Source organism: Limanda limanda, chromosome 1, assembly GCF_963576545.1.
Source record: "Limanda limanda chromosome 1, fLimLim1.1, whole genome shotgun sequence".
Classification (NCBI taxonomy): Eukaryota; Metazoa; Chordata; class Actinopteri; order Pleuronectiformes; family Pleuronectidae; genus Limanda; species Limanda limanda.
The window spans coordinates 2,153,856-2,165,577 of NC_083636.1; positions in this window are offsets into that span (position 1 = coordinate 2,153,856).

Here is an 11,722-nt window from a genome sequence, read left to right on the forward strand (position 1 = left end):
TTGATGGGAGTTAAAAATAGCAGCAACTCCGCCTACTCAGCCGAGTTCTCTGGGAACGTGTGAATTTATATGACTGGGGGGAGTAGATTCATTAAGACTGACATATTCATCAGGATGCAGCCGCGTCTCAGTGAGGGACAATAAATCTATATTGTAATCTGAGACTAGTTCATTAACTAAAATAGCCTTTGAGGAAAGTGATCTAATGTTTAAAAGACCACATTTGAAAGTCTTAGTTTCCTGCGTTGTTTCAGAGGTTGTGTTAATTTGTATTAGATTTTTGTGTGGAGTTCTCGCTCGGTTATTGTGTAATTTAAATCATTTAATGGGACGGTGGACAGACACAATCTCTATGGGGTTGTGTGACTGATCCAGAGGGAGCAGAGGAGTGTGTAGCACTGCAGCTCTGCTTCCTGGTCCCAGCTCTGACAGACAGAGCTGTATTGAGGATCCTGTCCAACTCCTTCGACCAACCACAATCGCCGGCTTCTATGTCCACATCTCTACCTTTTCTGGACTGGATTCTGAAAGCATGTCATCTCCATCCACCAGTGCAACCCAGGGCTCGTCAGTACAGCTTCAGCGGCGTGAGAGTGCAGAGCACTGGCCATCTCCATTCCCAATTCCAGTGTTTTCATTCGATGTTGCACTGAGGCTTTGAAAAGGTGATGCTTTGTTCAAGGAGAGTGGAGCACTGCTCACTGTACCGAGGGAGATGCACATGGACATCTTAGACAACAGAGCTCAGGCAGTTTTTTCCTAAAAGGCCTAAAGACTCAAGAAATTGAATCAGTGGCTGTTGCACTGATTGAGAAACACCCATGTCTTGCTGACCCAGGATTTGGAACTGGCTTTCACAGCTGGGCCATGAGCATCAGATATAAGCTTGGCAAATACAGTCAAAAGCTAGGGATGGCAGGCTGTGGTGAAGTCAGCGTAAACCAAAGAAGGGACCAGAGGTGACCAGGCTTCTGAAGAAAGCCAGAGATGTGAGGTGAACTTTCTTCCAGACAATCCAGTAGGGCAAACTGACGAATCTCAAGAAAGGGAAAGGGAAGTAATACAGGAAGAAGTTCTAAAAAGAATTCCAAACAAGACCCTGATTGACTCCAAAATGGAAGCTACTTTTGCCCTACGCAGGAAGGGTATTGTGGAAGAAGAACCGCCTATTGCTGATGTCTTGGAGAAGTGGCCAGCATTGTTTTTGGAAAAACAGGTAAGATTTCTTATTTTATGATGTGTAATGTCCTAAATGTTCTCCCAATTCCACCAGTCATTCTGTTCAGCTTCCGGATGTAGAAAACCCCTTTGAGTTTATAACTGTACAATGTGGATACCTTCTGTAATTGGTGTCTATATGAACACTAATACTGTTGTTTCTCCTCTTAGATATGTGCAGAGTTTATGCCATCACTCAAGTGGATCTCAAGAAGACATTCTTCACATCTTTGGATGCACACGCCTCACAGCGGATGCAGCTTTACAGAACACGTAGTGGGACACTAGGAAAGGAGTTCAAGGCCCTTGACAACCTTGATGACCAGGTAATGCAAGTAGGAGATAAATGAAGGGGGTCTGAGACCTGGATAGTGCATGTTCACATTGAAAACAGACATTAACATAACATAAATTCTAAATAGGTGTGTGATTTTATTTTCAGGCCATGAAATATTTTTAAATCTTCATTTTGTGTCTTTCAGAAACCGATGTGCTTGCACAGAGGAAGGCCACAGCTCTCCGAGGGATTCCTCTATGTTTGAGGGAGGAGCCATGCAGCGTCCTGAAGACATGTCTGGTAAGAATACTTCGGTTTATGCCATTGAAGTTTTTTCTTCATTTTTTTAATAGCTGGGCCAATATAAATATACAAGGGGCCAGTAAATCTCTGATTGGAGAGCAAACGCACTCATTTAATGGGAATATGCAATAAACGCTGAATTTAACAACTTATTTATATTGCCTTTAATGTAATGTAAGTAATTAGGGCTGAAATCTCTCACAGTAAAAGTAAAAACACATGAGTTAATCTATGAGGGTTTACCTAATAAACCTTAAATTAGTACATTTAGCTACAAGTCTTCGTGTTCGATTGTGGCCAGTTTATATGTCAGGGTGGGATATTGTTCATCCTTATTGGCATATTGATCAAAATCCTTCAGATTGTTCACACTTATGGAATCACCTTTAGAAAATTTCACACAAATTGTCCCTTCACATGGAGTAACTAATGACATCTGGGGGTCAAAGTTCAAAGTCACGGTGGCCTTACAAAATGTCTTTTTGAATGGATCTTAAATTTGTCGTTGGGAAATGTTTTCATATTTTGAACAGCTGTCACTTGCACTCAAAGTGAAACTGATAAAGGTGCATGTCACTGCACTCATGGGCAGGGGCATATCATTTATTTATAAATGTGGGGATGAAAAGCTTTCAAAATAAAGGACTGTCTGTTTGATTTCTCTAGGATACAGACTCTGAGGAAACGTCCGTCGCAGGGGTTCAACTCGGCAGAGTCACCATTGTTGAAGAGGATGTTGGGAGAGCTCACTCGATGCCCAGAACAATCAACATGGCCCTTGTCATGGAGGAAAAGCTCGTTGTGGAGGACATCTCTGACATCAGTGCAGCCATTGTCCTTCTTTGTGGATGCATCTACAACCTCAACCTGGACGAGTGACTGAGTGACTGGTTCTGCACCTGATGTTATGTGATTACACATTCTAACTTTGAAAATAATCGTATAATGTTACCAAGTTCACTTGAGCATCCCTGCTGCTGCAATTTCAATGTCTCCTTTTTTTGTGTTTATTGGATATATAATGTTAACCTATTGTTCTTAATAAGCAGATTGTTTACAGAATTTTGCTCTTTTATTATTTAATTTCCACAACAGTATGAATAGAGTAAATTTGAATTCACTCAACTAATGGGCAGCAAAGTTGAATTAACTTAGCATTTTAAGTGTAAGCTTAAGTTCTCTCGACTGAAACGATCCAGTTCTGTTGATGCATGTTTTCAATTCATAAGCATGCATATAATCTAGTATTCCTAACTTGTAGATATGAGTAGCTCTGAATGGAGATGTTATGTTAATCTAACATAACATCTCCATTCAGACTACCCAAGATTGGGGTGGGGGGGAGGCAGTGTGGATTTTAGGTCTGAAACTCTGGCAGCTGACAGAATGAGACCCAACAAATGAAGGAGACACTCACCGGCTCTTTCTGGGCACAAGCGGATCAGGTGTCCCTCTTTCCCACAGCCAAAACATCTCATATTACCTGATGTAACATGCACCGTGTAGTTAAACTCCTCGATTTTAAATCTAAAGACCAGGTTTAAATCTTCCTCACTCTTCTTTAGCAGCATGAACACGTGTCTGTCACTCACACAGAAACACAAAACACCTCCAATATAAATAAAGGGGGGAAAAGAGCAAAGAAAAAAGGTAGAAAAGTAACAGTTTGAAACACTCACCACACTCACTCCCAAGAGCGCAAGGGAGAGAGAGAGAGATTAAACTTGAATCTAAACCTGAACCTTAAAGGAACCAAAAACTGAAGCTGAAGCTACTGAGCTGACGAGCGTTTTGTGAACGAGCAGCAGATTATATCAGATTATTCTTCTTTCTGCTCCTTTTCATTCAGGATCAGAGGTTTTGTGTTTTGCATTAAAACGGTTTTGTTTGGTGAATGAATTAAATCAACTATTAAAGAATTTAAAATAAACGTATTGATCTGTGTCAGGTTGTTTATATTGAGACATATTGATCAGATGTGGAATTTCATTACGAGCACAAGCTTTTCCCTATAAGTCAGTTAGGGATTCTGGGTTTAACGTCCTCGGGTCAGTTTTCTATTAAATATTGTAAAATGTTTATGAAACAGTTTCCTCAGAGACTTAAAGATGCTCTGCTCTTCATCGACTCTTCTTCATACTGTAAATGTCTCATTCACTTTTCTTCTGCTTGTTTCCATTATGTCAAACTGGTGATTTTGTTCTTTTACCTGCACCAAGGACGAGATGTTTCCACCAGTTTGTTTGAAGAGGAAAGAACCGCTGAGTCATGATTCCAGTGAAGTCGGTGGAAGGATGTTTATTGAGCATTAAAGCAGAGACAAGTAGAAACAGAACTTTTCTCTCTGAGATGTTTTTCTTCTTGTTACATCTGGTTTGTCACAGAGGAAATGATCCATGTGTTTGACTCATAGACTGAATATAAAGGCTTTGACTGGGATGTGCTGCTGTTATACTGCAGCGCCACCTGTGGGTCAAAAGTAGAAAAGCCACCACCGCTCTGCACCTGATGCAGAAATGAAAACGTCCCATTTTTAAGTCCAGAGTTTTGATCTTTTGTGTCAAAGACAAAACTCTGATTTTAAACTCAAAGTGATTTCAATGTGTTTAACTTTGTGTTGAACTAAATCAATTTGTGACGTGAATCCAGGAACTTTAAGATCATAAACAAACATCTACACAGAATGTGGTTCTACACACATGGAGACAGACTGAGGGACAAAGGTGGACAATAATAAAGACAAACTTAAACACACTGCATGTGACTCTTTATAGAGAGTTTATATATTCTGCTTGTGTTGTGTCATTTCAATAAACACATTCTTCATGTGAATAAACACAATCGGGGCAGGAAGGTTGCTGGTTTGAATCCGGTTCAGATGGGTCTTCCTGTGAGGAGTCTGCATGTTCTCCACATGTTTTCTCCAGGTGCTCCGGCTTCATCTCACAAACACATGCAGATTAGGGGTTGTGTAGATTGGAGACTACACACAAGCTGCTGCTGCTTCAGCCTCTGGATCCTCAGGACACAGCTCAGCCTCCGTCCACACACACTGTCCTCTTCACACTCAGCTCCACCAGGCCCCCTCCCACCTGTTGAGAGAAGAAGACATCAGTGTCACAGAGACTCACTTCATCAGCTGTGAGTCAGTGATGCAGCTCATCCAGTAGAAAGTGCAGCAGGGACTTCAGTCCTGTTCAGAGGTGGAGCAGCTTCCTCTCTGCTTCATGTTCACGTGTTGGAATGAACACGCTAAGAGCTCAGTGTGTGTCCTCTGCATGTCAAAGTGCAGAGTGGACACCTGAGAGGTGGATTTACTGCTGTTACAGGTGAAGACATGTTTCACTGTGTGTTGATGAACATCTGCTTCTGACAAACTGGGACCAGATGAGACAGATGGACCTCAGCAGAGGTTCTGCTCTGTAGAAAGAGCTCCTGGTTACCATGGTGATGAGGAGAGGCTTCAGTCCCACTGATCTCAGAGCTGTGACAAAGATCCACCTGATCAGTACTTCACTGATGAAGTGAGAGGACAAACTGTCTCAGATCAAATGAAGACGACACGTCTCTGTCCCTCGTGTGAGGCTGTCAGCTGTGGTCCAGCTTCACTTCCTGTTCACATGAAAACAACAACAACTGTCGTCTTCACGTCAACTCAATCACATGATCCCAAGCAGCTTGTGGCTCGTCTGATTGGCCGACTGTTGTCTCTCTGTGTCTCTGTCCAATCCTGACGTCTGTCCTCATTGTCCTCTCACAGCTTCACTGAGGAAACACTGAGACCTGAACTACGAAGACACTTCAACATGTCCAGGAGATCTTTCTGAGATCAGCTCAACTGAACCTGACAGACAATGTCAGGCTGAGGACACACACTGTCTCTGAGGACACACACTGTCTCATTGTCTCTGAGGACACACACTGTCTCACTGTCTCTGAGGACACACACTGTGTCACTGTCTCTGAGGACACACACTGTCTCACTGACTAAGGACACACACTGTCTCACTGTCTCTGAGGACACACACTGTCTCACTGTCTCTGAGGACACACACTGTCTCACTGTCTCTGAGGACACACACTGTCTCACTGTCTCTGAGGACACACAATGTCTCTGAGGACCCACACTGTCTCTGAGGACACACACTGTCTCACTGTCTCTGAGGACACACACATGGACCTGTCTTCAGGAAGCTGACTGAGGTCCTCTGGTGTTTTGGGGACAGGATGAGTCTGGAGACATTGAGATGTTCTGGGTGAGTTAGAGATCAACTGAACCAACCAGACGTTGATTTAAACTTCTCTTATCCGTCCCTTTAAGGAGAGTGTGCACCACACAACAGTGGAGAGTCACTGTGGTCAGTGGGCGGAGCTTTTATACGGATTGATCTCTAACTTAACCTGGAGCAGGTTAGCCGTTCATCAGAAGTTACCATGGAGATTTACCTCGTTAGGAAGTGGACGAGCTTCGTAGGACTGAAAAAACTAAACCTGAAGTTAACCTGATAACCACAAATCCTGCTTGGTAGCACAGACCCTGGATCTGTGATACTGACTGTGTTTAGTAAAATACTGATGAAAGCAGCGTGGACTGACTCCACCCATCTACTGACCTCAGAGTCTCCAGTCCACAGGTTGGACTCTGCTGTAGATCAAGCAGCTCCTTCACTCCTGAGTCCTGCAGGTTGTTGTTCCTCAGATCCAGTTCTCTCAGATGAGAGGGGTTTGACCTCAGAGCTGAAGCCAGAGAAGAACAGCTGATCTCTGACAGACTGCAGCTATCCAACCTGGATAAAGAATAAAACTTAACTGTAAATAACAGAAACATATTCATGTCAGCACAGACTCATAACATGGAAGATAAATATGAAATCAGACATGTTGGACTGAAAACGAGTCCTGATTCAGTACAAATAGATTATTTGGACCCGGTCTCTGTCCTGCAGATCAGTTTAGGAAATCCAGAACTAAACTCAGTGTTTTAACAAGTAGTTGAATATTTAAAATGTCACAGATTAATTATGAATGGATTCAAGTTATGTACAAAGAGGAATTATGTTAAATTGGAATTAAATTAGATAAATTGTGTATAAATGCTGTTTTATAGATATGAGATCTACAAAAGTCAGTCAGTGAACTGACCTCAGAGTCTCCAGTCGACAGGTTGGACTCTGTAGAAAACCACACAGCTCCTTCACTCCTGAGTCCTGCAGGTCGTTTAGTCTCAGATCCAGTTCTCTCAGGTGAGAGGGGTTTGACCTCAGAGCTGAAGCCAGAGAAGAACAGCTGATCTCTGACAGAAAGCAGCGACTCAACCTGGATAAAGAAATATGAATATTAGAATGTGTCCTCCTGTTGTTGTGGATCGTCATCATGTCAACACAGACTCACAACATGCTGCTGACCTCAGTCCAGTCTGTGACCTGAAGATAAATATCAGATCAGACATGTTGGACCATTGTTTCATTCATCAGCTTCTTCTCTGTGTGTTGGTCACTGAGCAGGTTTGTGTAATTAAACACTGTTTAAAGTAGTGACAGCTCCTGATGTCACTTCCTGTTTGTTTCTATACTTATCAACTGTCCAACGTGTTTCAATAAGAATGTGTCTTATTTTGAAAACCTGAGGAGGACGAGTGCTCGGCCTCAGTCCACATGTTATTTACTGAGACTTTCTCAGTGATCAGGAGCAGGTGAGTGCAGGTGAATGGAGTTGATGAGGTGGACGTGACTGACAGGCTGGGTGAGGGACAGATGACTGAGGGACAGTGAGCAGAGCAGAACTGAAACAAGTTAAATAAATAATGACCCAATAAGAAAGAAAGTCTGAAAAGTGAAGAAGGATTTAAGGACCTCAGAGTCTCCAGTCGACAGTTTGGACTCTCCAGTCCAGAACACAGCAGCTTTACTTCTGAATCCTGCAGCTCGTTGTCACTCAGATCCAGTTCTCTCAGATGTGAGGGGTCTGACTTCAGAGCTGAGACCACGACTTCACAGTGAGTCTCTGAGATGATACAACGACTGAGTCTGTAATTAAAGAAAATATCAAATCTGTGAGAATTAAATCAGAAAACACAACATTCATACCCCCACTGGGATCCTGAAACGCCCACTGAGGTCGACTCCCCGCCCACTAAGGTCGGAATCCTGACATTCTCATTGGCTGAGAGCCAACTGAACCCTATGACCACTTCCTGAGGAAGCAGGACGTCCTCAGGTGGTATAAAGCAAGGGACCTCACAGAAATCTCTCTCTCTTCTACTCCGATGCTGACGTTGTACTAGACCCCCCCCCCCGGGGGTCTTCCTAATTAACCCAGCAATCTAATGGAGGCGATTAGACGTTTGTTTAATTCAATTTATTTGATTTGGTTTCTTCTTTTATCTCAGTCAAAGTTTTATTTTGAAAAGACTTTTCGCTGTTTTAACTTGAAAAGACCAAACAGGAATCTTACTCGCGAGACACGGACTTTACTTTTATTCTTTCTCCACACGATCTACAACGGCTACAAGCAGCCGCACGTTCCTGTGAGGCAGCACGATCTCCGCTGCTACCGAAGAAGACGAAGCCTCATCTCGCCACGGAGCACGACGGATCCGCTACGGCCCAGCTGCGGTGCTCACGGGAGCCCGCCTGAGAGACTTCAAGCAATTCACTGAACTTCCGGGATATTCGCGCCAACGCGCATGCACCCCATGAAACCATGGTTACAGTAAGAGAGGCTTATGTTGTCTGGGCAGATGTTAGTTTTAATACGTAGCGTTTGTTTTAATACTTGAGTGTATTTTTGTTGGTGGAACCTCCGTGTTTCTTCATTGTTTTAGCCGTGACGAGCCGGCTTCTCCGAGCCGCCACTTCCGTTTTCCGGTTTGATGGCAATGTTTTGTGTTACAGTGAATAGGGCCGCGAGAAGCGCCTCCGGCCGCATTGTTAACGTCTGTGTGAGTCTGCAGTGATGTTACCGATCAAAACCTTAGCCCACAACGTTCGCTTGAGGGCTGAGGGGTGAACCACTGTTAACTCATCTATGGCATATGTTTTAAGAGCTTTGTCCTCTCCTCTCTTTTTCTCTCTCTCTCTCTCTCTCCTTCTGAACCGACCTATACACCCGTTCCGATCTGTATTTAGAATACAGTTTATGTAACATAGTTAAATCTATATTTAAAGGGCCTGAACGCATCTGGCCGCCATTTTGAAGCCAAAGCTAGACTAGAACAAAGAATCCTTTGTTCCACCTCCTCCTTTGTGTCTCACACGTGGTCCGGCGGCCATTGGAGGTTATTCATCTCTAGACCCGCCCTCAATTCTGGCTCTAAATTCATAACGAACACGCCATTTTGTTTTGTAGTTTTAAGCCTAACATTGTCGGCCTCCATCTTAGATGTGCCGTCACTACGTGACTGCGTCATCGCCACGCCCCCTTCTTTTTCTCTCTCTCTCTCTCGCTCTCTCACACACACACACACAGACACATTGATAGACACAGACAGATGCACACACACACAGATACACATAGATGAATACATGTGTTTTCTAAATTGTGATAAATGCTGCTGCTGTTGTGATCTTTGAAATATGGGAGTTTGTTAAGATGATGAATCATTAAATAACACTAACTTTATTTCACACACACACACATAGACACATACACACAGAGAGACACTTTGACACAGACACACACACACATAGAAACAGACATACATAGGTAGACCGCAGGTTTACATGTATTTTCTGAATTGTGATAAGTGCTGCTGCTGTGTTTATCTTTGAAATATCGGAGCTTGTTAAAATGATAAATCATTGAATAACATTATAAATTTATTTCCCCTTTTTAATAAATTCTTTTGTAATTAAAGTATCTGTAGTCTGTGATTATTTGTGCATAAGTGTGTGAATACAGCTGGATTATGATTGCCTGTGCTTGAACTTAGAAGCCTTCACTGTTTATTAAGTAATCGTTAATATTAAAATATTGACATTATTAATTTGACATTTATCATTATGAGACTGATAATTATAGTTTGACTCGTTGGTCCCTGGAAACCAGGGTGGTGCCCCTCTACGATAAGTTATGGCCTTATCATTTTTAATTATTTTTAATAAATAATCTCTTATTATTTTAATAATCATATTTCATGATTATTAATAATTAGCCAACGTCAAGTCTACCTACTATTGCACAACACACACACACACACAGAGACACACACTCACACACACACACACACACACACACATAGACACACACTCACACACACCCACACACACACAGACACACACTCACCCACACACACACACACACACACACACACACTCACCGAGCCTTCCTGCAGTTCCTCACAGCTGGGATCAGTCTCCATCGACCCTGGAGTGATGTGTTGAACTTGTCCAGGTCCAACTCATCCAGAACCTCCTCTGACATCTGCAGCATGTAGGCCAGAGCTGAGCAGTGGATCCCAGAGAGTTCCTCCTCTGATCTGTTCTCTGACGTCAGGAACTGTTTCATCTGCTGATGAACTGAGTGGTCGTTCATCTCAGTCAGACAGTGGAAGATGTTGATGCTTCTGTCAGGAGACTCATCACTCTCCATCTCCTTCAGGTTGTTGATGACTCTCTGGATGATCTCTGGATTGTTCCCTGTCCGACCCAGCAGGCCTCCTAAGACTCTCTGGTTGGACTCCAGACTGAGGCCGTGAAGGAAGCGAACAAACAGGTCCAGATGACCATTTGTACTCCAGAGGGATTTCTTCATGGTCTTCTTCAGGAGCTCATCCAGGGAGAAGGTACTGTCTGTGTTCCCATATGTTCCCAAGAAGTTCTTGAGTTCTTTTCTGTTCCTCTTGGTGTAACAGTGGAACATGTAGACTGCAGCCAGAAACTCCTGAATGCTCAGATGAACAAAGCAGTAGACTGATTTCTGGAAGATCACACACTCTCTTCTGAAGATCTCAGTACAAACTCCTGAGTACACCGAGGCCTCTGTGACATTAAGACCACATCGCTCCAGGTCTTCTTGGTAGAACATGATGTTTCCTTCCTCCAGATGTTTAAGTGCCAGCCTCCCCAGCTTCAGGAGAACGTACCTGTCAGCCCTCGTCAGCTGCTGTGGAGTCGTCTCATGTCCCTCACCGTACTTGTTGTTCCTTCTCTTTGTCTGAACCAGCAGGAAGTGTGAGTACAGGTCAGTCAGGGTCTTGGGCAGCTCTCCTCTCTGGTCTGTGGTCAACATGTGCTCCAGAACTGTAGCACTGATCCAGCAGAAGACTGGGATTTGACACATGATGTGGAGGCTCCTGGACGTCTTGATGTGTGAGATGATTCTGCTGCACAGCTCTTCATCACTGAATCTCCTCCTGAAGTACTCCTCCTTCTGGGCGTCACTGAAGCCTCGTACTTCTGTGACCCTGTCGACACATGCAGGAGGGATCTGATTGGCCGCCGCAGGTCTGGAGGTTATCCAGACGAGAGCCGAGGGAAGCAGATTCCCCCGGATGAGGTTTGTCAGCAGCACGTTGACTGATGACCTCTGTGTGACCTCAGACACAAGCTCCCTGTGGTTGAAGTCCAGAGAAGGTCTGCTTTCATCCAGGCCGTCAAAGATGAACAAAGGTTTACAGACAGCGAGCATCTCTTCCGTGAGCTTCTGTAACGCTGGATGGAAAACACGGAGCAGCGTGAGGAGACTGTGCTGCTGGTCCTTCACCAGGTTCAGCTCCCTGAACGAAAGCACAGTCAGCAGACCCACATCCTGGTTCTCTAAACCCTCTGCCCAGTCCAGAGTGAACTTCTGCACCGAGAAGGTTTTTCCAATGCCAGCGACGCCGTTGGTCAGGACGACTCTGATGCTGCTCTGCTGGTCAGTGGAGGCTTTAAAGATGTCGTGGCACCTGATGGGAGTGTCGTGGAGGATCTTCCTCTTGGAAGC